Genomic DNA, 24288 nt, shown 5'->3' on the forward strand with positions numbered 1-24288 from the left:
TCTGTAACAAAAATATATATGTGGAAGCATGACCTATTGTATGCATAGTCATTTGATAAATGCATTTGACATCCTTGACAATCTTAAACCTGCATTTTACTTATTATCTATTTAATCTGTTTCTTTGAAATTTACTGATTTTTTTCCAGTTCTCCCTTCAAAATTGTTCTTGAATTTTCAGAGTGCACAGCATTCAGATATAGGCCTTAATAAATTTTTTAGTATCTTATATCTAACATATATGGTAATATATACAGTAAATAGAAAGTTTTAGCTACTTAGAAATGAAAACTATGTCTTGTGTAGCTACATATACAAGAATTAATTTTGAGTTTGCCAGAACCTGAAATACTGAATGTTAGAAGCTGCGTCATGTCAAAGCTTAGAAGTGTAATGTTGCTGAGTGTCTTTCCTCTGTAAATTATTTTAGTCTGTCTCTCAATCCTGACTATCAGGTAAAACTACAAACAATAAATCTACAAAGTAACTACAAACAATAAATGCAATAACTTTCCCAAACTTGATGTTTCTTCTGAGACAGATTAGACCCTGGTAACTAAACCTTTTGCCTTACCGTAGGAAGATTGACAATAAGTGAAATAAATTAGAAACTTTTGTGATAATTTATGTATTTCTGGCAAGAACAATATCATTTTAAATCAACAGTTTTGTTTTCTGAATTTATTTGTCAAATAGTGACTACATCATCAGATAAACTTTCAATAAAACAAAATAGTTTATCTTAATAGAGATCAATCTTTATATTTACTTTTATAATTCTAAGATCAGTTACCTGGAGCTTTTCACACATATGTACATGTATAGATTCCTGGGCTCGTGCATAAAGGGTTTTAGCTACAAGGAGCTCCTAAAGCAAGCACATGGATAAATATTTCTCTTTATTGTTCAGTCAAAGTTTTTAAAAATTTGACTTAAAAAGAGTTCTTCTATCTAAGAAGACTTGTGGTGCCACATGAGGAAACTACCCTCAGACAATAAAATATGAAAGAAATGTTTTAATTCTGCTGAAAATGCCACAGTCAGGGGAAGCTCAAACTGAAAATAATGAAAATAGTTCTATTACACAGGAAGATTTTTTTTAACAATAATTTACATTTCTGTAATGAATTAGTGCACTCTTATGCTAAAATCCTGACCCTGTTGATTTAAATTAAAAATCAGAATATTTATAAGAAAGATAGATATATGTTAGAAGGATTATTAAAAATGTGTAACTGAAAAACATGTAACAATATGTTTCCCCAAATGGAGTACATGAACTGAGTAAGGCAGTAGCCTTGAAGAGTTAACTGTATAAACTGTTATGGAAAATCCAACTCAAATGCACATGTGTTTGCAACTTCCACATGCTCTGAACAAAAGCAAGAGGTCTCTGTGACAAATACTAGTTAAGACTGCTAAGCTGAACACAGTCATTTTTGAAAGGCACTATTGTCATCAGGATTCCTTTAAAATAGTGTATTAGATGAAACCATTATTTCCACTCTTACAGACTTTGAGCAAGTGATCACACAGATAAATAATATTTTTTGTTATGGGGATTGGAACAGTATGTCTAAGGATGGAATACTGTAATATTCATTCTTTGAAACTGCCTCTTTTCGACGAAGAAAAGGCAGATTTTGTTCAGTGAAGATGAAATATAGTGATAACAATGGACAGAATATAGAGATATTCTTCTTTACTGACATTTTATGGACATGAAAAAGGATACATACATATCCTCTGTACTTATACATTTGTCACAGAATTTTAAATTTCCTTTATAATTTTCAGACTTTCAGATAAGATCCACTTTTAACATATGTACAATATTCCAAAACTTTTAAATCCTCAGAAATGACTGCAATCCCTTTTAATTAATAGAATCTAGAAAATGTGATAAAATGAATATTTACAGAAAGTGCACATTACTTTTTCAAAGCTTTAGCTGTAAGAAGGAAGGAAGGAAGGAAGGAAGGAAGGAAGGAAGGAAGGAAGGAAGCAAGCTGTTAAACCAGGATAGTTCTGTATTTCTATGTAGATGATAAGTCCTTCCAAATTTGTAACACACCCACTTGAATGTAAAAACTTTGTTTTCACTTAAAAGTCAAGCTATTTAAATGATGGCATTGTAAGCCTGACCTCACATGGCTTCATAAACTGGTTTGGGCACTCACAGTTCAGGAATCAATATGTAATTTCTTGCTCTCTGACTTATAATGTGAATTTTAAGAATTTTTGTCCATTAAACACATTAAGAAAATTTGAGAGTTGGTGTGAAGTCAAGTAACGCAGTATATGTTAATGTGAACAATTTCATTTATTCAAGCAGGTCATTAACATGTCTTTTTAAATGAGAACTGCAGAAAACAGACGTGCATTATGTTATTTTCAAGAAAGCCTTTCTCACCAGTACTACACACTATTCCTAGTTAACGAAAAGCATGCAGGACTTACCAAGCATATATGACATATATAAACATAGGAACATTTAAGAAAGTGGATGTATTCCAAATTATTATACTTATTCTAATAATATACAGTTGAGCATTTTGAGCAATTAAAAAGTCTCATAATCATAGAATCATAGAATGGAGGGTTGGAAGGGATCTTCAGAGATCATCTAGTCCAAACCCCCTACAGAAGCAGGTGAAACTTTTCATGTTAATAATGCCTAGCAAGCATATATACTATTTCCCACTCACAAGAAATAAGTTTAAGCTGTTTTTCACTTACTTGTGCATTGTAGGTTAGTTTTGAAGTTGATTTTTTTTTCCTGACTAAAGGGAGTATCACCATCTATTTAGTCACGACGTTTATTTGGAAATCTGTCCATGCAATCCAAAACCACTGACTTCTTTTTTTTTTTTTTTTTTTTTTGCATTTACATCATTTCTTCTATGCCAACATTTTCTAATACGATTGGCTTAGAGAACAATTACTACTTGCTGCCTCAAGTAATAATGACTTTGATAATTGTTTGAGATTAAATAAAAAAAACAAACCTGATTTCTAATTGCCTGATTTCATCTTGCTGAAATGAGCCACAGACTTAGTGTGCTGTTACAGGAAGGCTTAGAACTTTACTATTAAATATTCTTCCAGTGTTTCATTTTAGAGGTTCTCTATTTGCAGCAAATATGCAAGGACATTGCATGAAAAAACAACCTTCATTGCACCAACAATGCTGCAGCAGTGCATAGGAAGATTCTTTCCTTTTAGATCTACAAACCTATCCATCTCTGCCTGAGGTCATAAGTTGTAATACAAGTATTATTTCTTCCAAGGTGAGGACATGAGAAGCATGTCTACACTCATTTCTCCATAAAAAGGATAAGTCATCTGTGGAATGATCAAAGAATGGGCTCCCTCACTGAGTATATGCTGTTTCTTTGTGCTAAACAGACACCATGCCCTGCAGTATCCCAGCTACTCTCCTTCTGTTGAATACGTTAACTCTGTAGTTAAAATTACTCTTGTCCTTTCTTCTGCTTTAGCTCAGAAGGTTCAGAAGCTTTATGTTTTACTGTAATTTTTAGTTGTTTTGTATACTGTTTTTGATATTACCTTACTCATTGCCCAAGATGGAAACAAAGCAGGGGAGGGTATTTTATTCAGGATTGTGAACCAGATATTCCCCTCTTTTAAATACCTACTTTTGTAATTTAAAACATATTATACTATGGGTTTTGAGGGTTTGTTTTTAACCCATAATACTACATATATCTTGCTGAATATATTTCTCATTCAGAAATACAAAAGCATGGATTACATATTATCCTAGAATGTTAGTAAGCTTTATTGTTTTCCAGCTAGATATCATCCCTGCTAGTAATTGAAATGATGCAAATAATGAAGCTTCTTCCAGCTTCTGAAGTTTCTGTAAAAGATAGCTATGAATTTCAAAGCCAATGTAATAATTGGGTCAGGGGCAGAGAATAAAACAGGTATTTGAAAGACAGAAATTGTGTCAGTACAGAATGTATTTTTAATAAATATGGGCCAAAACAAAGTTTCTGTACAGATCTGGTGTATAAATACATAACTGTGGTAAACATAAGGATACAGAAGTTCCTTAGCCCTTAAATTTGTGGGATTTAATTAGAGTGCTGCTTATTTTAAATGCCTGAATTAATAGACAATTGATAAGTTTTTTCCTGGGTTGAGAAAAAAAAAATTGTTACATGCATTTGCCAACAATTTTTTAAAAATTTGAATATCAAATTTCTTTTTACATTTTTCCCCAGAGACCCATGTCACTGCTGAGCTTCAGTGAATTGGAAAGCTGCCTGTTTGTTGATTAAAATAAGACAGAACTTCACAGCAAACATTCCTCTTTCTTGTTATAGAAGTTAAATTGTTTAGAGATAAAGTTTTGTAAACCCAAATAATCCAACAGAGTTTGACCAGGAGGCAAGATTTCTATGTTTCAGAGACTGATCTTAAATTGAAATTGTAAAGAAATGCATTGACAGATGAATGCCTTCTCTGCATTGATTCAAAAACGTGACATACTTATTTGGATTTAGTTTTTGACAGCTGATAAAGAGCAAGAGTGAAATAATCATAGCAAAGAGAAGTAAAACACTAACAGCATTATTCTGTTGAGTGCAGAGTATTGTACGCCTGAAATAACATTAATTTCCTGATATTAGACTTTACTGCTTGCTGTAAAATTTTCTAATGAACATTATGGACTTCAAAATTTTATTCAGAGGATATTTCTCATAATTATTAAAAATTTTGCTTCAGAAACCATCCACTTCAGAAAGGTCTTTTAGCCATGCTAAATACCAGTCCTCTAGTGTCATTCACTAGCCTTGACGTATCTTTGGTAAGGCTGACTTCAGTTTGCTCACAGGTTTCTTCCGTTTGTTTTATCCTGCTTGACTACCTTGACTGCAGCAGATCATGTGGAGTATATGCTGTATTTTCCCACGTGCAAGTTTTTGTCAGGGCAGCGAGGGAAAAGGCAAAATAGGACTGATCCTTTCAGCCTTCTGATAGTAATCCAAGAACAGTTTACCAGACAGCTCCACCTGCACAATAAACTCTGAGCTTTGCAGGTGCAGAGCAGGTGCTCTGAAGGGGGAAGATTACAGCAGAGTGATAGACCATCACCATATCCCACCTCTGCTTGGTGTCACACTGCCTGCCACATGTGTCTCCAACATTCAATCTAACGCACAAGTTACCCCAAATGAATCCCTGCTGAGTGACCTGCAGTGTGTTTATGATCCCTTTGGGTAACATGAATGGCCTAGAGGGGACTTAAACCTGGTTTGTGAGTTTGGCTACATATTCTCCAGTTTCCATTCACTAACTGAATGCACTACACTCCTGAAGAAATGTTAAGACCATAAATTAAAGCCAAAGTTTTTAGAACTTATGGTGAACATAGAGTTAATGCTAACATTTCTAATGGTTTACATATTATATAATAATTTATATTAATATATTTGATAGGAGATCCACATTCTTTAAGAGTACTTGAATACATCTCTTTATTAAAAAATTATTACTAAAATGTGGATTACATAGGAGTTTAAAAGGGCTGAAATAGTCTGTGGATCACATTACAGACCTCTTCACAGGGAATTATTCTAACAGCTTCAACAAATCTGGACTGAATTCCTAGATCCTGAAACATATCTTTAGACAAAACTATGCTAAATCCACTGTTAGATTAGAATAATTCATATGGAAGACCATCTAGATGAGGTTTAGATTCTTCTGTAGATCAACATATAATTTTCTAACCTTCAGTGTCATTTAGTGTTTAGAAAATAGAAATTCTGATACCAAAATGCTAAAGAGCGTGAGTCTGCATGCCTGCTGATTCTTGCATATTATTTGACAAATGTTACATCTTTTACTGATCTCCTTGGGATAAGCACTGTGTTAAAGCTAATCATATTTATTATTTTACCATATGTAGCTATGTGGCTTCTGTTGAAAAATAGTAGGTTCACCTAGAGGCATCTTAGTAGGAGATAAGAATCTGGTTTACTATTTTAAAAAACAGTTCTTCTTAACTTTGTATATATATATATATGTATGTATATATATATACACATACACACTCCCCATGGGATTTCAATAAAGGTATACAAATTATAATAGAATTATCAAAATATCCACAATTCTGTTATAAACATTACAGGTAAAAAGGAAACAAAAAAAAAGCCAGGAGTTTATTATTTATTATTATTGAAGTCTTAACAGTCTAATCAAAAAGTTAGGCAACATTGAACTTTAACAGAAAAATAAGGAACATAAAGAAATGAATAAGACAACACCAATAACACCAAACCACACCAGAGCCGAAAAAAAATATCATCTGTAATAATACAGTTAGAATTTTATCACACATCTCCTAGCCATTAACCCTTTTCCTGATGTTGTGCTTACCCTTCCATTGCACTTCAGGAGCCTTCCATCTATTGGTGTATGATAAAACACAAGTACACTAACTCCTTCACTGGAAGACTGTGTTAACATTGTTGATTTCTTCTTGACTTTAGGATCTGCTTGGGTCATATTTATTTGTTTGCTAGTGGTCTTTTACTCATTGTTTTTGCTTTGTGGATCTACAAGTCCACAAAATATCCAAATTTATATTCGTTATACCCCTAAAACCAATCTTGTCTGTTTCTTTAACTAACTCTTGATGAGCTGTTCATAGCCATGGACTTTGCAATGCCAGCCTATGACCAATCTCTTATCATATGCCTGTATTCCTCTATACTGCATCATGTGCTTCCTCTTCGCAAGGCCTCCAATAACATGCAAGGCCTGTAATTCTCCACATTGCTTCATTACATTAGAATCACAAATATTTCATTCTTTACAGGGCAACTACTTATTATAGCTACATAGAAAACTACGATCATACCATAAGAAGACAAGCCATATTAAAACCAATTGTGAGTAGTCATCTGGTTATGGGACAAAATACTCTTACATATAAATCAGGTCAAAGCAAAGCTCCAGGCAGATTAAGACAAGGTCAGAGAAAGTCACAAGCCACAGTCCAGAGGCCTCATAAACTCTGTACAAATCCTATGGTCTATTGCTAGTAATGGAAAAACTGTATTGCTGAACTACAGGTGAGGACAGATAGAACATGTGTTAAAAATGCTGTAATAGAGTCTCTGCACATCCTCTCTAACCTAGTTTAGACACTAATGTCTGGACTATTATAAGAAAGATTCTATTTAAGAAGAAAAAGGAGTATCTTAGTTATAGGAGTACATATAAAGTGGCATAAAGTGTTTCAAGATATAATTTAAAATGTGGTTTTTTAAAAAATTGGCATTTTTTAGTTTTCTATTGCTACCTCTCTACAATTTAGGGTTTATGATTTAGTCTAAACAAAGCATTCTGAAAGATAATGTGCTATGCAAACCCATGCCAAAGTAGCTAATAGTTTCTGCAGTGATTCATCAACCATAATTTAGATAGGGAAAATCTGTTTCTGAGAAATCTTTACAAGCTGTCAATTCCAGTTTAGAAGACACTGTCCTTGGTGTGATGGTTGGCTTCTCTAATGAGATCACATTTCTCATAAGACTTTCCTAAAGTCTTACTCTCATGCTCTGGCTTATTTCTTCTAAATAGATTTTGAATCTTTAACTTTACCAACATTTAAAGTAATTAATTATATCTTGTATTGAGATATTACCCTCGCTAAAAAAGTTAGCGAATCAATGCTTATTCTTGAGAGGGCAGATATTCCAAATCACTCAATGCTTCCCTAAGAAGCATAGTTTCATGTGGTTGTATTTTATATGCCAATTCCTCACTCAGGTAAAGGAACAAGGGTCTGAAATCCATCTGAAAGTCAAATGCAATACTAATCAGATATTAAAGGAAGATATAGCATATTTAAATTGGATTCTTTAGTGCATCTCTTTTCTATAGGGCACCTTCTGCATTTTTATTACTTAAATAGAATCCTCAGTAGGTTTCCTAAAATGATACAAGGCTATCCTCAAGATTTCTTCCTTCCATCTTTTTTGAAAAATAGTCTTTCCTCTATTTTTTTCTTGTTTGGTAGTTATCTAATTATATCTTGTCTCACTTAAAGAATCAAATGTGACTACCTGACATATTTTTAAATTTATAGTGGGATTGTAGGCTTTATCAGGTAGTTAGAAGTAGGTAGCTTTTAGAATAATAAGAAAAACCTTTTTTTCTTAGAGAAGGAAAACCCATAGTCTCAAAAGAAAGCCTTTACTATATTATTATTATTTCATTATTACTATTTATTCATAGACCTTCTACTGTTAAATAAAGCATCACAGAACAGATAGTGCTAAAATTAAAAAAAAACATAATAACTATTTTCTGTTACAGTTTCAAACAGCTAACACAACTGAAGGCATATTTGTACTTCAGATCTAAAATTCCATATGTTTAAGTACTTTTTAAAAAGTTAATTGAAATAAAGGGACAGTATAATTTGATAGGAATGCCTACTAGTGTTGCTTTCATTCCTTGAATGATCAAATGAAACAATTTAAAGTTTTTGAAACAGACTGTTAATATACCAAAACCTTCCTCCAGAATATGCTGTTTTGCCTCTGATCATTGCTCCACTGGGTGTCCTCTATATGCCTTTTTTATTCTTGAATATGACTTGTTTTTCCAGTCCAGATATAATACAAAAATAGTTGTATTAAGCTGGAATACTTTTTTTAACTACGGGAAGAGTATATTCTAGTCACACTGCTGTGCTCTTCCTACTTATCCACATATTACTATAAACAGCAGTAGGTCATTTTGTCAATTTATCTGGCAAGGATTCTTTAGACTTTATTTTCTAAGGTTTTGCTTGGTATTAGGTGTTTCTCAGCAATGTTACTGCATCTAAATGTCATCTATTTTAACTTTTTTACTTTTATCAAAGAAACAGTTTGTTTATTAGAAACCTTTTCCTTTTGATACTTCTGTAATTTCTGTTCTGCTCAGTATTGACAGTTCAATGCAGAAGATGTGGTATTCCAAGTATAGAGAAGTATTACAAGTCTGTATCTCTTTTTCTTCATATTTCTATTTCCTCTTCTTCCTTGTTCTTTGTTGCTTCTTTTAGTTTATTATAACTCAGTAGAATCTTTAAGTGAAAGTATCACAGAATTCTTCCTCTAAATGTACTGCAAGCTGCTGGAAAGAACAAGTTCCAAACGTGGTTCTCCTTCCAAAATAAAACTGTTGCATGAGCAAGTATGAAGCTGATCTCCTATGAATTTATTTCATATGTTCCATATCCTTGTCCACTCTTTTATCTCCTCTTTTTTCACATCCATTTCCACTGTGTCCCTTCTTTTAGTTCCGGGCCACCTCTAGTATAATATCTCTATTGTGCCTGCACTGTTCTTTCCATATTAACTACTGCCCTTTAAATATGGAACTAGCTGGGTAACAGGCAAATGATGCTGTAGGTGACTGAGATAATGGTGATGGGGTGATGTAGTCATAATTCAGTGTAGGTCTGATGGTTGAACTCTATCTAGCTTACTCTGAGAATGCACAGTTGCCATCTTTGTAATCAGACACATCTTAAATTAAAATAGGATGCTAAAATTTACAATTTACCTCAATCCACAGTAATATCTAAGTAAAAAAAAAGAAGTAATCAATCTCACAGCAATGCGTTTTGATTCTGACCTTATTTCAGTGTTCTGATTTCACAGCTTCTTTTGTTCCTACAGTTATCTAGGGTGAATTCCACATTAATTTTTGTCAAAAATATTATTGTAATAAAGTCCTATAAAAATGAAGAACAAGAATACGTTCCTACATCATGTCTCCAAGATTTACAGTTCTCACTATGATTCCACAGTCTAAAATATTTTCTTAGTCATTGATTTTTGACTTTTATTTGCCCATTCCACTGTGGCTTTCACTTAGCTACTAGGAAGGGATTCTTTCCTTAAGCTGATGACTGAAAGGATTAGCTGTGAATGCATCAGATGCTCTTCTAATGACCAGGATTGAGTTTTTCAAAGACAACTTCTATCTATCTTCTGCTTCCATAAATGATTGTTACTGAGATAATCATGGGCAAAATAATGAAGTCTTGACATGTCTTGCTTGGTTGGTCTCTGAAATGCAAATTCTTCACTGAACAGTCCGGGAGGTACAATCTTGATCTCCCAAATTGTCTATGGTAAATGCAGATTTGAACAGTTAGAGCAGAATCTGACAATATAAACTCACCATACCCAACAGAAGTTTGATTGAGAGAGTTAATTCAGTTTAAAGTTTCCAGTAAATTATTTACCCTGAAAAAAAGGAAATAAATGAAATACTGCCATTGTGTTCAGCACTTGCAAAGTCATTTGGAAAATGCATTTTCAAAATACTCTTACCTTGTCTCAAGTGGTACTTAATTTTGCCTCGGTCCTTAATTACACTGCTAAACCTCCCTGACCTCATGTTACTGGCTGTTAGGATCTTCATCAAAGCCTGCTATTTTATCAAAAACTTTTTCCTATTGATTTTACAAGATGTGGTTCTGCCTTTGTTGAAAGAACTAACTCCCAGAGCAGACATGTTATTGAATGAGTTTCCTTTCATTGTTGGTGAGTATATCTGACAGAAGACGGGTTTGGGATTCCTTCTCTTTCCTACAAACCATGTTTATAATCTCTTTACATCTGTAAACTGCTATCAAACTATTCATGTGTACAATGTCTCATACAGTCTGACTGCCATTTCCTGACATTGTAAGTAGATTCATTGACCTGTTCATTTCCTTAAAGACTTCTCACACAAGAATTTTACATCCTAAAGTAGTTTTCAAGAATAAAGGTTAGTACCAAGTCCTCCACTTCAAAAGAATTCTTGCAACTGTTCTGGCTGTATTGCTTCTTCCAGGTCCTTTTGCCTTTGAGCATATCTTGCTCAATCAAATAAAATGTAGATTTTAAATGACCAAGTAACACTCTGAATATATGAAGTTCCTCCTTTATTCTATTACTGCTTCACAAAAAATATTCCTTGAGATATGAAGATTTTTGATTTTGGTTTGTTTTTTTTTTTTTTTTTCTGTATGGGTATATAAACTGCTGAACCACACAGATTCCTGAAGTATCTTGTAGTAACCAAACAGTAAATGAGGTAATACTATGTTGCCATTACAGTCCTTCTGATTGCATACATTTTCAATTTAGCCTTAAGCACTTTGATGAAAATGTCTATTAAATAATTTAGTTCTGGATAATAGGAGGCAAATGTCATCACTTTATAATTCTTAAAAGATCATAAATGTTGTCTTTCAGGTACTATCTGAAACAACAAAGCAATTACTTTAAGGTATTGGGTAACAGATTTTTTTGCCAGGGTTAGAGGAAGGGAATTTTTCTCCATCTAGCCTGAATTGTAAGTGTACTCATAATGATGATGAAGACTATTCAAAATGTCTGCTTGACATTCTGAGAGGGGAGCTTAGTGGGAATTTTCTGGAAGCATATATGCTTTTCATCCTTTGAAGTCTGGTCACAGAAGCTGCAGCAGTCTTTACTTCACCTTGCCTGCCAGGAATTTCCTGAGAACTTCAGGAACATTCCTGATCTTAAATGAGAGCAATGATGTTTAGCTGCACAGTATAGTGTGCATCTAACAGTCTGTAGGTCCATGTCTGATAAGGCCTCTCGTCTTTAGGGATACCTCTCTGTATGGATGTAATTTTCCATAAAGCATTTATTTTTTTTATTTTATGCCTGTAATAACACATTGAGATGTCTTCTACATAGAGTTTCTCTTGTGACACAAAATCATCTAGTGGTGACAGTGATCTTATTCAGGCTGATCCTTACCCCATAACTCCTCTGACTTCCCAATATTTGTGTCAGGGAGTGGATCCTAGTCCTTAGTTAGCTGTATCTTACTGTCAGTGGTAGCTCTATCTGTGCTGTCATCTACAACTTCTCTGGTTTTAGTCATTCTATTTTTGTCATGGAAAAAGAGTTCTAATTTCAGGCACTGTGCCTCAAGTAAGCAGTAACTTCCATTAGTGAAAGGCTCCCTGCATCTTCCCTCTCAAGGATAAATTCCTTCTCTTCTCCAGAAAATTCCCTCACATATATTGTTTTAACAACACTCCCCATTCTTCATGATGTGTTACAGGACTATAAAAGCTTCTATCTATTCCAGAGGCTTTTTGCCCCCTTTCAGTCCTATACACCATCTATGTTCTCGACACATTATGTCTTGCTTACCTGCCATCAAAAGCAACTACTTGTTTCTCTGTGTACAGTTACAGCTCTGGCTGTGATCATATTCTTGGTCAGGCAAAGGATTTTTTATTCTGTAAATTATCTGTGGTAGCTCATGTTTTAATTTGAGCAGAAACCTGCTAGTTGAATCTTATTCTTTTTCTCTTACCTGTTAAGTAAAATGAGCCCCTCTCCTTGATAGTACCTTCAAAACATTTACTTCCTGTTGAATAGATTGAGATTCAAGTGTGTGAATGATAGGAAAACAAACTACCTGGGCTGTACATTTTTGAAAAATTCCTTTGGGACCTTTGGACTTGAGTTATCAAGCTTACCACAGTGTCACACAGTTACTACTGGAAAATGTTTCTTTCTGTCTTAATCTCATGATGTAGCCTGTTATCCATGCATCTTAAATGGAAGAATAGTCTTTACCTTTTAAATTTCTCGCATCAATATGTAGGGAAGTTGTGAACTTGATAAGAGCACAATTTTGAGGATCACCACATCTATAGAATAGCTTCCTGTTAACACGAGTATTTTAAAGGCAACATCTGAATCAAATTATGTCAAAATGCAAATAAAAAGTGATTAAACTTTTAAAAATACGTTACAGAGGCTTCTAAAGAATGTGGGAAAAATTACACGTAAAAAATAGGACATTAATTTATTGAATTATACTAATATTGGATTTTTCTGTCTATTTCCAGTATTGAGCTGGAGACTCTTATTAAATATGTGTCTCCATTTTACTGCATAACTACTTTCTGAGGGCTTCTTCTTTGACAATCAAATATTCTTTCTAAGCCACATTGAGTTGTGCTCATTTTTTTTTGTTTTTATTTTTGTAAATATTTTCCCAGGAATTCTTCAAGCTCGTCACTTCTTGGGATCCTCTAGAGCTTTTCTTCCCAAGTAATTTTCTCTTCCCAAAGCTTGTTCACCTGTAATAATCTAGAGATAGTTTTGCCATTCTTCCTATTAAATTATAGACTGTTTTTTTCTTTGGAAATGCAAATTATCAGGCCATGTTATAGAGTTTCCTATTAATGTCTCTTAAACTCTTACTAGTAAGGTGCTCTCTTCTACATTTGACTACTATATGTATACAATCCAATGTGAAATGTGTCCAAGTACAAAGCCTATAATTGGATACAAACCTGTAAACTTTAAAATGTACTTAATTCAAGGCTATAGATGGAAAAACTGCCATTCATTACCATCTCTTAACTGAGACCAGACATGACATTAATCAACACTTTGAAATTATAATGGCCTGGGATAAATTTTGGCCAGACTAGTCTTTGAGGAATACTGTAGGCCTACCCAACAGGCATTGAATCAGTGCTTCCCAAAGATACAACTGAGATATTTTGTTGGGTATGTTATAATTAAAGTCAGAAGTGATGTATTGTACAGTTATTGAGATTAGTTGCTTAGATTAAAATTCCTGAAACTGTGAAACCTGTTTACCTAATTACTGAATCATAAAAAATTAGTTTGGGAAAGATGTTTTAAGCCCTATAATCCTTCCCTCTCTTTTACCTCACAACATTCCAGATAGATGTCTGTTCAATGCTTTATATTTAATGATAAATACTATGTCTCAGGAAATTGCATCTGGAATTTAAAGTTTCCCAACACCCTTGCTGAAACTAGTATCCACTATTACTTACTCTATTATGCCCTGGACATAGAGAATGAAGGAACATTTATTATTTGTTTAGACATGACCTTTAGATTTTAAGAACTACTAGTTTTTCTAACATGTACCATGTCTTTCTTGTCTAAGCGAGGTTAGGTCATGCAGTGATTTGTTGTAGTTCATGCTTCTAAGATCTTCTCTTTCTTTCCCTCTGAATCTGTCCAAATAGTTTGCTTGGTTTTTCAAATGCATCACAGAAAAAAATATCTATAATATTGAGATGCTACCAGTGCTAAGGAAATCTGAATTATATTTATCTTACTGCTGTTGCTCCAGTTTAATGCTTTCATTATCACAACACAGCGTTACATTGATTTCTTTTTCGCTTGTGACAACATTCTCTATGCATTATCCATGTGTTAAGGGATCCTTGGTCTACCTCTGGTAGCCCTGTGAGACCCGTTTTTCTATTTTCAGAAATGATGTTGACTTTCCCATATATATGATATTGCCTATTAGTTCTATTTTGTATACATAATGTTATAGTTCTATTTCTATACATTGTTTTCCAGCGTGGAAGTTAGGTGTGTTGCTCCTTATCTGCTAGCTTAAGAGTACCTTTTTATACACTTTGTGTTCATTTCTGTGAGGCACCTCTTAAAATTATTAAATTTCTTTCTATATTTCAGAAATTTAATTTCTAAGGACCTGTAGGAGTTATAAGTTAATGTTGCATGGATTTGCTACTTATTAATATTAATTTTATCTATTTATACTTAAAACTCAATTTGATGTCCAGCTTAAAACAGTTCTATTGTTTGTAAGAAGTTTCTGAACTCCTATATTCTGACTACTCATATGCTGTGAACATAAATAACAACATGAATATGAAACATCCCTACATTTGTCCAAGTTTCCCTTCTGCCACTTAATCCCTCTTTTTGCTTTGTGAGTTGTTGATAATTCAAAATAACACAAAATTGAATACATTTGTAAATGCTAATCCATATGCCAAAGCTTTTTGCTTCAGAAACTAAGGATGGGCTAATTCTTTTCCTTGAAGTACAGCTGTCTTACTTCCAAGAACACAGTGGTCAGACTTCTTCCTGAGAAAGATTTTTGGTATAACCACTATTTTGTAGCTTTATTGAACAATACTAATTTAACTTTACTCTTCTGTCTTAAAGAATACCATTAAAAAAAAAAAAAAAAACCAGAATGGTTGAAAATGGATGCTTAGTGTTTATATAGCAACAGAAAAAATGGTCCTCCTTAGATAAGAGATTAAATTTCAGAAGATGTTTTTTAACTGAGTATTTTCATTAATAACATATTTCCATTAAATGCAGATGATAGAGTTCCACAATGTAGAAATAACACAGAAATTGGCTAGAGCTGTGTAAGTTTTGTTTTTCTTAAGATTCTATTGGATGACAGTTTAGACGATGTTTGAATTACACTCTGTTAATAACGAGGACAATGCACAATATGAAGAGATGTCTTTAACATGCATTTTTGGATTAAACCCTAAACAAACTGAACAGAGGCCTTAGGCAAATCCAAGAAATAAAGGAAATAAATTGGATACAAGGGCCCATATGCTGCATACAAATCAGATCTATTATCTATGCTTACCTTATGGCAGAGATACCACTTATAAACTATCTTTATTGCTGAGCAGATATAAAAACTGTATCTTAACAGTATATTATATCTTATTTCTCACAGACGGGTGAAAAATCAGCTCTTTCTGTAGGGAAAAAAAGCAACAAAAGAAAACAAAAAACTTAGGTGTGTATATTTACTGTCTTTATATAATTGCAACACAGTGCAAACATAACTAACAAGAAATAACAGCTTCCTCTTCCCAAACACAATGTATCCCATCTGCTCAGCCTGAGCAATAGCAGCATAGCACCAGCCATCTCTTCCCAGTCACCTGAATATTAGAATTGAATTGCACTGCAAAATTATTAAATCAAAAGGTCAAAAGGGTCAAAATTAATATCCCTTGAGGTTGAAAAATGTCCAGGCTAGCTCAATGGCTGGTGGCTTGAAATATATTTTGATGATTAAGATGAATGTTAGGTTGTTTTTTTCATTTATTTGATTGTTTCAAATAACTTTTCTGTGATTGCAAAAGATTTACTACTCTCAGATATACTGTTGGCTACAGGAAATGTTCCTGCTCATACATATGGTGTCATAATTTGACATGACAGCCTTTTCTGGTAAAAGGGAAGGGGTTGGTGCGGAGACAGCTCCGGTAAGAAGTTGCTCAAAACTCTCCCCAGCTCTGAGCCAGACCCACTGGGTCTGAGCAAATCAGACACTTCCACAATCACTTTTTAAGAAGAAGCCGGAAGAGGAGGTTTCTTCTTGTTTCTTCCTTCTTCTGCCCCTTCTTCTTCTCCATCTGGTGGTGGTGCAAGGGGTTGGGAGAGAGAGAAGCAACAATGCAGACTCCAAGGTCAGTGAGGGAAGAGAGGATGAAGTGTGCTGGAGCAGAGACTCCCCTGCATTCTACAGAGAGGACTGGTGAAGCAGTGATTTGTTTGCATTTCTTTAAAGACCCCTCATCAGCAGTAGAGTTTTATTTTGATAATGACCCCATATCAGGGGCAGTGACTCATTTTGCTAAAAACCCCAAGCCAGGGGCAGTGATTCACTTCATCAAAGACCCCTTGCCAGGGGCAGTTACTATGGCCAGAGGAGGTTGTGTCCTGTGAGAGGGACCCAATATTTACAGAAGCTGTAATTGTGGAGAAGAACCCACACCAGAGATGTTCATTAAGGACTGTGTCCTGTGGGAGGGACGCTGTGTTGGAGCAGGGGAAGAATGGAAGGAGTCATCCTCATCTGAGAAGAGAGATGCGGCAGAGCCCATCTGTGAGAGACTCACCACATCCCCAATTCCCTACCCACCCTCCCGAGCTGCTGACAGGGGAGGAGGTAGAGATATTGGGAGCAGTGAGATGGGCCTGGGAAGAATGGAGGGATGGGAGAGGGAGATCTTAAAGCACTGGTTGTAATTTTCTCAATAATCCTATGATTATTTTTTTTTTTTGCTTTTTGCTTTTTCTTTTTTTTTTTTGCTTTTGTTCTGTTCTCTTTCTTGTAGTTAGTAGAATAAACTTTCCCTACTTTCCTCTCTGAGTAGTGGAGTCTGTTTTGCCTGGAAAAATAATTGGCAGCAAGCCCTCCCTGCCCTTGTCTCAATTCACAACAATCTTGCTTATCTTTTTCTTCCCATTTTGCTGGGGCCTCTGCTGGGTGCAGGTGGATGAGGGGCACCAAGCGAGAGACTGTCGTGGTGCTTCTGTGCTAGCTGGGCCAAACCATAACATATGGGTAAATAAAATTCACTTAAGCTTTTCTGATCATGTTTTAGTATGATTCTAGTAAAAAAAAAATCAAAAAAGCTAGGATATCATCTTGTTTATCTTGTGTATTACCTGTGATGGTGTAGCCAAGTCACTCAAGCTGTTACTATAGTATAAAATGTGAGATTAGCATGTATAGAGATGTATTGATGTAATAATGTATGACGATCTTTATAATTGTCTTTATCTGGATTCCTAGTCTGTAAAAAAGAGATAAGGTAGTGACGTGGTGCAAAAGACCTAAAAGGCTAAATCTAGTAACATATAAATTATGACATAAAATTATTCTAGGAAAGATAATGAAGGATATGCCTTCATTACATCATCAGCCTGTATATACCTTACTATACAAGTATTCCCACCATCTGCTGCTTGCAGCATAATGCAATACTAACCCTGTAGAAGAAACTGCTCTGGATTGGAATAATACATCTGTTTCACTAGGAGTTTGGAAAAATTCTGATCTTAATCTAAACATACCACCACACTGGAAAGCTAGCAGTAAAGTTTACTGACTATACCTAACAATCAGCTATAACAGCATTGATGGAAAGTAGCTGGTTTTTGTTGTTCTTCTGCTGTACATTACTTATATTAAGTTCTGTTAAAAAATGTGACCTAACAGCAGAAAAAAAGATCACCCCTTTGATTTCTGCTTGCTGCAAAATTCTGGATCCCTGTTGGAGATGGAAAGGTGAGCTTATGCCTCATTAAGAGCAGGAATGATCATAGGAGTGAGGGATGTTACAGTGCATATAAGGGGTCAGCAAACATGGAGAAAAGGGGAAAGCTGGGAACATCGTGCAGGAGCAGAGAGGAGAAAGCTCCTGAGAGCAGGAGGAAGCAAATACATAGCCAAGTCAAACAAACAGAGAGTGAGATCTGTGTGGAGTGTGCTACAGCTCAGAGGCCCTGGAAATTGCTGGAGTAAAAGATAAAAAAGTAGGAAAAATCTACTCTGCAAAAATATGCATGCATGTGGAGAATTTTTAAATCATTTACTTTAATCTGTCCCTACTGTATGTAACATATATTCTTCAAATTCATAAATAAAATGATATCTTAGATCTTTTCAGTGGAATCTAGTGAGAGAGCAAGAGGCAATTGGCATAAACTGTAACATCAAAAATTCCATTTAAACATGGAAAAAGAAGGGTTTTTTTCTATGAAGATAACTGAACAGTTGAACAGATTGTCCAGAGAGGCTGTGTAATCTCTGTCCTCTGAGATATTCAAAACTTAACTGGATGCAGACCTTAGAAACATGCCCTAGGCAACCCTGTTTAGAGCAAGAAGTTGGACTAGACCAACCTCATCAATTCGATGATTCTGTCTTGGGAGAGATTTTCAGGGTGGTTCAGGGTGGATGGAAGTTGCTGGTTTGTTTTTTTTTTTTTTTTCCCCAAGTTTATTTAAAGTGTGGACATATCTATATCTAACCCCTGGCTGACCTGCACTTCCACAGCAGAAATCTAGTAGTAGCTAACATCCGTGTAAATATGCTGCTGCTTCAGTAGGTCCAGGTGACTTCCACAAATTGAAAGCACAGGGACACAGAAGGCAGCAAAGGCCACTAGCGGTCACAAAAGCTATTCAAAATAACACGGAGAAAGTAATTTATACTCTAGTTGGGAGTCTTTTTCCCCTCCACCTGCTCTTGCTTGGCAGTTTCAGGTCACTTCCCTTCCTAATACAAGGCCATGATCAGGTATGCTTAGCTTGTTTTCTTCATGAGCCTGATTTTTAGCTCTGGTTTAGTCACATGGAGATGAAAACACTTTATGGAGAAAATTCCACTGTGATTATAGGCCACCAAAATGTCAAATGCTAGTAAAAAATATAATCTCATGCTAGTTGAGAAATGGTTTTCCTGCCTTCTAAATACAGGCTCAGTAAATGAATAAGATAGAGTATGGGAGAGCAAAAGCGAGTTGCAGTAACAACAGTATTCATCTTCCCCAAATCAATTCAGCAATTGGCTTTACAAATTTCCAAGATCCGTCACACTGGGTTTTATAACAGGAGTTGAGAGGAAAGAGAAACAAGAGTCTTTAATGATGAGACTTCCCCATTCAAAGCTTTATTATTACTTTTGTTCTACTCCAATATCCAGTCTCCTCACTTACAAATTTGTATTTTCTTTTATTGCTACTATCTTTACATTTGTTTTATTATCTGTCACATGTACATGCAGACAAAGAATTAAGGTTTCAAATCCAAATATTCTTAGATTTAGATTTCTTTTTCTGTTTATTATGATCTCCCCTCCTTTCTTCTGTTATTTGTCTTTTTTGCCTGGAATGACTGTCTATGAGTTTTTATTTGATTCAGTATGTCAAACTGCTTCCTTCAAACAGCATGAAGGAACATATGCGCCAAAGAAAGAAGACAGACATCTGCATGTTCTGCAAGAGTTGCAATGTTCAGTCCCTGCATTCAGCATACAAAATTATTAAAAGTTCTGTTTGGAAACAAATGATTGAACAGATAAACTACATTATTTGCATTCTCTACTGTGTTTTATGTGGAATTATATATCAAAAACGTCCCTGATAACTATTTTTCCAGAAACTGATTCAAGATGTTTTTGGTTCCAATTCCTTCCTAAATAATTTCAAGCAAGTTATACCAGCTAGCCCCATGTCTGGTATGCTAAATATGATATTACCCTACCTCAGTCAAATGATGGGAATGACTCAGTGTGATGATACTGATCATGAGGGTTGTATAGTTAGTGATGGATGAGATATGCTTCGCTATTTATGAAGATAGCTGTTTTGGAATATTGCGAGCTATTCATTAGGACAAACCATTTTTATTTGACAAAGAAGAGACAAAAATAGAGAATCAACAAAAAAACCCCAGAGGATGGTTACTACAGAAAAACACCTGGTAATCAGAGAGAATGCTAACTTACTTTTATTGTCTGAATTAATACTGGAACCTGAGCTCCCTGCTGTCCTTAACCAAGGCAAAAACTCTTAAATACTAGGTCTCTTAAATTATCCCCTTTCAATCTTTTCAGTTTAAGCTTCTCTGCATTGGATTTTGTAGAGGCACAGAATAACCTGGGTATAAAAATATCTATGTCATAGCCCTTAATAAATTTTGTGCTCACCAGTGGCCACAGCAAAATATTTCCTTTGCTGAAGCCTCCAGTAAGAAAGCTAATGATCCATTAAAATATCTTTGCTTTAATGGATGCTTTGTCTTGCACCACAAAAATTCCCAGAGAAAGAAGGAAGAAACACAGGTTTTAGTTTTATGTAGCACAAAACAATGGGACATGGATTAGTTTCCTTTCCCGCTGTAACAAGTGTCTTTTGGATATCATAACAACAAGGAATTTGCAAAGAAAATCTAAAAAATGAGCTGATTGCATATGGCAGTTTACCAGATGGTTTTTAGTTAAATAGTTAACTAAGGAAAAAGGAACTATATGAGTTATGAATTGCAGATTTGTAGTTTCCTTCATAACTAAAAAAACAGTCTATGAGAATATATAGCCAGATGAAACTTCTTCTTTGACATAAATCATTTAATACATGAGTTTGCTGGCTGCATAGGATCCAGTTTCCCATACTTTACAGAATGCACTTTATGTGTAGATGCAAATTAGACAATTTCTTTTCCCTCCCTTCCTCCTCTCTTTTTCTTGCTCTCTTTATCTATAATTTTCCTTCCTCCTTCCCTTCCTCCTTTTTTCCCTCCCTTTCTCCCTTCTTTCCTCTTTCTTCTTTCCTCTTCAGTCCTCTCTCTCCTCTTTCTCTCTCTCCTCTTTCTCCCTCTTCCTTTTTGCCCAATGTGTAATTTGTTTCTATCATTTTTTTTTAGAAAAAAAAGAAACAAGAGTTAAAATGTCAGGAAATAATTTTGAAAGCCTAATCTTAGAGGAAATATTTTGTTGATCTGTTGTGGCTTATTAAAGAGTATTCTTTAGTAAGTTACCAGGCAAGCTTAGTTTTGTGCAGACACATGGGTTTTAGGACAGGGAGGTTGGAGAAGTGACCCTGCGTGATCTATAACATCAGACATCATTGTGTGAAGCAGGTTAGATGTCATTTCTGTACAGACTGAGTGTGATGAGATGAATGCTATTTGCGTGAGCGATGACTGCAGATGATCTCATTAATTTTTCATTTTATGGACACTGGTTTCAAAGGCAGACAAAAGTGACTCAGAATGTACAAACGACATAAAGGCTAGTCTCTGGCCACTCAGAGTATAAGCAAGTATGGTACAGGGTCTGCTTAAATGTCACATTGAGTTGTTATTCCTGGCTCTGAAGAGCTTTGCAATTCTACTGGAGCCTGGAAATAAAGCCTACTTAAATACAAAGCAAGATGCTTACTTTGAAGCACAGGTGAGAAATATTATTAGGATGCTCCTTTAGGATGTATTTCTGGGATTCCTACATTAAAGGAGGGTGTGTACAGATGCGTTGCCACCTGAGGCACTCAGCAGCCAGAAGCTGATGAGCACCATGAGGTGGACCTTCATACATTAGTGGAAGCATTCTACTGCTTATGCTCATTTATTTGACCTGTTTAGGAGGTTACTTGATAGAATCCCTTGATGGTCAGTTTTGAAAGGTATAGGAGTCCAGGAAGGCTGGACCACGAGTTTCAATAAGGCCAAGTGCCGGGTCCTACACTTGGGCCACAACAACCCCCAGCAGAACTACAGACTTGGGGTAGTAGCTGGAAAACAGAGAGGGAGCTGGGAGTGTTGGTTGACAGTGGCTGAACAGGAGCCAGCAGTGTGCCCAGGTGGCCAAGAAGGCCGATGGCATTCTGGTCTGTATCAGGAACAGTGTTGTCAGCAGGAGGAGGGAGGTGATCATTCCCCTGGACTCAGCTTTGGTGAGACTGCACCTTGAATACTGTGTCCAGTTTTGGGCCCCTCTCTGAAGGAAGAACATTGAGGTGCTGGAAAGGATACACAGGTGGGTTACCAAGCTAGTAAAGAGTTTGGAGCACATCTCATATGAGGAATGGCTGAGGGATCTGGGACTGTTTAGCTTGGAGAAAAGAACGCTCAGGGGAGACCTTTTTGCTCTCTACAAGTACCTGAAAGGAAGTTGTAGCAAGGTAGGGGTTGGTCTGTTCTCCTTAGTGACAAGAACAACAGGAAATGGTCTCAAGTTGTGCCAGGGGAGGTTCAGGCTGGATATGAGGAGGAACTTCTTTACTGAAAGGGTTGTCAGGCATTGGAACGGGCTGTCCAGGGAGTTGGTGGAGTCACCGTCCCTGGAAGTGTTTAAGAGACGAGTGGATATTTTATTTAGGGAAATAGTCTAGTGGTTGATAGGAGTGGGACAAAGGCTAGACTCCATGATCTTAAAGGTCTCTTCCAGTTGAAACATTTCTGTGATTCTATGATTGTATGATTTATATATATTTCAGGAATTATTTTATCCTTCTCTTATGCTTCTGCTTTTTTTTTTTTCTGGTGATGAAAGCATTAATTTTACCTTTATTTAGATCCTCTATCTTTTTAAATCTGAAAATAAGCTTGTGCTTCAGCCTAATAGCTTCTCGCCTACCAGTTTCTCCATATCATAATATTAAGCAGTTACTGGCTCAAGGTACTTCTTAGATAGAATAACCAGTTAGAGAAGTCTACTTTGCCATAGTTAAGAGTTTACTGAAACTGACTTTTCTGAAGAGTAGTGGAAGTTTCACAAAGAATCCCATATTCAATAAACAGCTTGCTCTCTTAAGGAGCTACTTTAAAGGGTGTACAAGGTTTCCAGTAGGATTTTTAGCTGACCTTTATCTAAACAGCAACTCTGCAGAGCAGCACATCTTTTGGTTCTCCAGGGTAAGACTTAAGATTTTACTGTGTACCTAACTGTATAAACAGTCCAAGTCAGCATCACAAAATATACAGCTCAGAGTGGGCTATGTAAATCCACTGAGAGTTCATTTCATATATATATACATATACATATACATATATATATATATATATATATAGGGTTTTTTTCTGGTAGGTGCTTTCAAACACCTGGGGTTCTTTTTACTTTCTGTTCCTCCAAGTACAATATTTACCTATAGCCAGACTGTACTAGTTCTTTGTGTGCATGCAGCTTCAGAGGAGCACATAAGGAATCTTTATACTCTTTTAAATCTTGTAGAAGTCCAGATAGAATGCCTGCTCTCTGTTAGGAAGGAGAGTTTCCATATCTAAGATTTTTGAATCTCAAAGTGGTTAGAATAGGAAAAAGAAAGGGAATATGACCTGACAGAAATCAACTAGAAATATCTGATTTATCTACAAATAATCCCCCTAGGAAGCAGGCAGACTCTTGTAAATGTCTACAGAACCCCTTTTAGCTCATATTTAATAATTGGTTAGATATCAGGTTTACAGTGTCCCTTTACTTTCATCCAGTACAATGACATTTTATGTACTTTTAAGGAGCTGCCTAATTTCTATGGCCAGATAAGAGATTGCAGATTTATGAACTACTTTATTAATCATTGGCTTGCACCTCTGATACAATAGGAGCAATATCCAGCAGGTCTATTGAAACATTTATTCAGAGTTATCTTGGCATGCCTTATTTACAGTGGAGCTTGAGACACCAGACTCTGCACTCTTCTCTAAAGCATAATTCTGTTCATCTATATGATAGGTAGGTAATATTTTATTATAAGCCCAATGAGACTGTGAACTTTCATCATCGTTTGTTAAATATTCAGAAAGTACTGGCTTAAAGGAAGTATGTAAAATGACACTAGCTGCTATTATGAGTTGTGTCTCCCTGCTGATGTATATACCAAATCCTGCTAACATAAAATCTAACATACAGTGAAGTACGAAGGGCTTTCTCTGGTGAATTATTATTTGTTTTATGATTTACTCTAGCAAAAAATCTATGCAGTATATGAGTAGATAATGTTACCATACCAGTATTTTTTGTTTAAAAATATTTTAAATTACTTTATGAAAATCACATAGTCTAATTTTACCTTGGATGAAACTAAATGTCCTAAGTTAGAAAGTCTGTGTTTATATGTTAAAGAAATTT

Source organism: Colius striatus, chromosome 6 (genome assembly GCF_028858725.1).
Source record: "Colius striatus isolate bColStr4 chromosome 6, bColStr4.1.hap1, whole genome shotgun sequence".
Classification (NCBI taxonomy): domain Eukaryota; kingdom Metazoa; phylum Chordata; class Aves; order Coliiformes; family Coliidae; genus Colius; species Colius striatus.